Source organism: Corvus brachyrhynchos, unplaced genomic scaffold (genome assembly GCF_000691975.1).
Source record: "Corvus brachyrhynchos isolate BGI_N302 unplaced genomic scaffold, ASM69197v1 scaffold56, whole genome shotgun sequence".
NCBI classification, from domain to species: domain Eukaryota; kingdom Metazoa; phylum Chordata; class Aves; order Passeriformes; family Corvidae; genus Corvus; species Corvus brachyrhynchos.
The window spans coordinates 383,608-387,974 of record NW_008238664.1 but is presented as its reverse complement, the minus strand read 5'-3'; the positions used below and the strand labels follow the sequence as shown (position 1 = coordinate 387,974).

The 4,367-nt window shown below is 45.5% G+C and overlaps 1 long non-coding RNA gene across 1 annotated transcript in view; it reads right to left on the bottom strand.

The window, feature by feature from the left end:
• Nucleotides 1-3,389, bottom strand: part of LOC108447575 — a 48,306-nt gene extending 44,917 nt beyond the window's left edge. The window contains exon 1 of the long non-coding RNA XR_001863233.1: nt 1,486-3,389. This is a non-coding gene — a long non-coding RNA (uncharacterized LOC108447575). The remainder of the gene's footprint in view (nt 1-1,485) is intronic.
• Nucleotides 3,390-4,367: the final 978 nt, after the last annotated feature.

Genomic DNA, 4,367 nt, shown 5'->3' with positions numbered 1-4,367 from the left:
CGGGTCTGTGCACTCGTGTGTGAGCACGGGTGTGAGCGTGAGTGGGGTATAAGTGTGTGCAGATGGGCCCTGGGTGTGATTACGCGTTAGGTGCATCATGGAATCACAGAACTACAGAATGGGTTGGGCTGGAAGGGACCTGAAGGATCACTTAGTTCCAGCCCCCCCACCACGAGCAGGGATACCTCCCACTAGACCAAGTTGCTCCAAGGTCCATTCATCCTGGCCTTGGAGACTGTCAGGGATGTAGCATCCCCAACTTCTTCGGGCAACCCGACCCAGTGCCTCACAAGTCTCTTTTTACAATAAAATTTAAAAATTATATCATTTGACATCATTACACACAGTCAGAATCTCAGTGCAACTCTCAAAAGTGCCTTACAGGCCTGCAGTTATTAAGCCTCGCACAAGATAGAAAAATCAGTATGGACCAGGGAACACTGTATAAGTTAGTATTGTCTTCATATCCCTTTACTTCCCCTGCTAGAAATACCACACAGAGACCATCTTAAAAGAGATTGAAATATTTCAGAAACCTTTGAGTGATTCTGCTGATTGTTTTTTTTCTCTGCTTGGTTCTGGTAGAGAGCAGGATGTGTCCCATTAGTTATTGTAGTATTTCTGTCATATAATAACAATGCTGCTGGTTATTTAATAGCTTGCTACTAAAAACACCCTTTTTGCTACAGCCTGCCAAGCTTGATTCATTCATGTGAATATGGGCACAGACACCTCTGCCAGTTGTAGCCCAGGTATGGAAATTGATATTTAATATTTCTGGTAAGAGAGAAACCAGTAAAATTGATGAGCAAAAGCTGTCTTGCAGATGATGAGATATATCGCATTGCTTCATTTCTGGGCAGCATTTCTTTTGCTGCTCATCACCTAGAAAACCATTCTGGATCTATTCAAGAGGCATGACCTGCTCACTCTGTCATGGTCTGCTGGTGGCAGATACCTCTTGCTGCTCATGCTCTCTCAAAAATAGGTAACCTGTGAAGAATAACATTTAGCCCAGCAGGCTTTTCACTGGCAGCTGAATAATGCTTCCCACAGGAAGAATATAAAAATGTGGGTCTGAAATTCCATCCCTCCGTGGGGTGGTGGGAGGGTTCTTTGTGGAGACCTCATCATTCACAATGTTCCTTTGCAGCTCACCCCAGGTATTAGAGTTACCCAAATCACAGCTAAGCCTCTGTGGAGAAACCCAAAGCTTTTTCTCTGCATCTGTCCATGTGTTTAGATGGTGTCCAATGGGGTACCAAATCCTTCCCCAGGGTCTTAGCATAGGGAATGTGACAGAGCCACTGGGGGCTATTTTGGCTCACGGGATGCCCACGGCAGCTGCTCCAGCTCTGGCCAGCTCTGGAGCACCACGGAGGCAGCTGCTTTGCACTCACTGAGGATGTGGGGATGTTGTTTCCATTGCCTCGTGCTCTTGGTTTGAACCTTTCAGTGTCTGTACGCTGACCTTTGCGTACTTACCCTCCTCTTACTGGAGTGAAAGGGACGAGTAGTTCTTGCCCCTTTGTTTCAGAGAGCAGTTCATTGTCCACTCTGTTTTCTAACACAAAATAAATAAGGAAATAATTTCATCATTACTTGTTAGTTTGGCTGTTTTTTAATAGGGATGTAGGGCAGCTGCACGGAGCTTTGAGAGTTTCCTTAGAAAACCCCAGGCCTTAAATACAAGAAGCAAAGTCTTGGAGAGGGTAGAGAATGACAATGTACTTTGCTCTCTGTGTTTGGCAGGACTGGCAAATGGATATGTAATGTGTTGCCTAATCACAAGGAAATCTGCCATGTGATCAGTTATTCTTTAATTTCATCATTTTAATAATATGTCATTTTGGATTTGTGACGCTGTTGGACAACACAAATGACCAATGAGGGGGATTTGGCCTGTGTCAGTGAACAGCATCTGCTTCAGCCCCATGCCTGCAGAAATGCCTGAGGGAAAGTGGGAGTTTAACTTTGCTCCCTGCCTCAGCAGATTCATGTTTCTAGGCTGAAAATAAGTATAGGATGTAAGCGAAATCATACACAACTGAAAAATCCATTCTGATTTACAGTTTAATTCAGTTGGGTTTTGGTTTTTGTTTTTGTTAGGAACCAGAAAAAGCAAACGACTAACAAAAAAATCCCAGCCCTTCTAGGATGCCTGAATACAGAAAAGGTATTAATTTAGCTACTTCTCTGGCCCATTGCCTGGAAACCTCACACTCCAGTGTTTTCTTCTCCACCACTACCAGAACACAAAATGGGTGATTATCCTTACTTTACCGATGGAATCCGAAATACAAGGAGGCAAGCTGTAAGGTCAAATTGTAGGCCAAGGCCCCATCTACTTGGCTTTTCCAGCTTGCCTTTCACTATAACACACCTCAGTTTATGCCAACAGGACTCTCGGCTTCCCCCTTTTCCCCTTCCAGCTGCAACTTTTGTCAAAGGTTAGTAATCAGGGTATGAAAGGTAAATAACGCTTTCCACCAAAGATCTCTGTCGAGATAAATGCCTCTCCATGAATCAGATTGACATCAGGAAAACAGCTGAAGACACATTCTGAGGCCTCAGCCCCACAGAATCGTTAGGAATATTACTGTCCCGACCTAATGAGCTACCACTGATCCTAAACAATGTCCAGGACAAAAGACTAGAGGGGGATTGGCTCCCCTCACCCTGCTGCCTGCAGACTTCTGACAACCCATTAAGGTTATAGCTATTCAGCCCTGTTCAGACAGCCCTTTTTTCCTTCTTTTTTTTCCCCCTAACAACTCCCAGCTAATGAGCAGACAGCGTTACTTTTATTTTGTGCAGGGAATATATGGCTAAATAGGCGTCTGTGCAAGGCTCTGGAAATTGGAATGGGGTGAGGAAAGCAAAGGGAGAGAGAGTGGAGGTCTTTTAGAAATGTCCCCATTGCCTTCAACTGTCAGGCAGAGACCCTTGGCTAAGGAATCCTCTTCTCAGGGATGCGTGAGGATTTGAGGCTGAGCCTGTGGCACATTGGGCTAGCAGAGAGACAGCAGCCCGGCCCTGCTGCTTCCCTGGTTTTGCAGAAATGGGCAGGGGAGGCAAAGCTAAAAGGCATCTTGGCATGTGCCTTTGGCTCTAGATGCTCCTTGGATGCTGCCCTTGCCGTGTGCCTCCATCTACATTTACTATAAAAATTCCCGAAGGCGCCAGTCTCTCTCTCTCTCTCTATGCCTGCCCCCCCTTTCCCTCGTACTTTACTAAGTGATTGGAGTTGCCCTCTTCCTTTTGCGCCTTCCCACCTCCTTCAAGCTCCCTCTTCAGCGACAAGCAGCATCACTAATTGCTTTTTAGGGTCTCTTTTCTGCTTTCTGTTCAAAATTCATGGGGCATTCCCTGGCCCCATTATGCTCCTTTCTGAACCTTTTCAGCTTCTTTTACAAACTTAGCACTTTCTGTGCTTCTCTTTTGGAGTTGCCCTCTTCCTTTTGCGCCTTCCCACCTCCTTCAAGCTCCCTCTTCAGCGACAAGCAGCATCACTAATTGCTTTTTAGGGTCTCTTTTCTGCTTTCTGTTCAAAATTCATGGGGCATTCCCTGGCCCCATTATGCTCCTTTCTGAACCTTTTCAGCTTCTTTTACAAACTTAGCACTTTCTGTGCTTCTCTTAGCCTTTGCAAAAAAAAAAAAAAAAAAAAAAAAAAAAAAAAAGTTTGGATTTTTTTTTTGGCAAGCAGGCCCCCTCCCTCTGAAAGCCCCCTCCCTGCCAGAAAAGCACACGCACGGGCCCACCTCCCATTGAATGGCAGGCTTTGTGCAGGGAATTTCCGGAACACAGCCCAGGGCTGGAGGCGCAGTGTGAGTGGAGGGGCTTTGGGCAAGGAGCCTCCCTTAAGCCCACCCCATTACCACGGTCACTGTTTGCCCTGGGCTCTCTAAAAGGACTATTGTTGCCTGTTGCCAGGTATTCCCTAGCAACACTTAAGCCAAGCTGCCTCCTCTATTTATGGCAGAAACTTTTCAATGGTCTCCAAAACACGTGCTTGTCAACTTCAGAGAATACCTTCAAACAGACACAGAGGGGGAAAAAATAATCCCAAGCACTTGCTTTAGTTGAAATATGTGTGTTGGGGGTGTTTTTCGATTTCTTGTCATTTACCTTGGATCAGAAACCCAAACAATTGCAATTCGAAAAAAAAAAAATCCCTCCCTATCATCTTCTTTCAGCCTCTGTCCCCTGCACTGCTGAGCCTTTCCCCTGGCAGGTGGGTGGGGGCCATTTATTAGATGGATGAGCTTTTGCTCCACTTTGAATCTTTTTGCACAAAAGATTGCTTCATTATTTTAAGACAGATTTTGATTTCTTTGTGCGCGCCAGAGCCCTTACAGGAACCA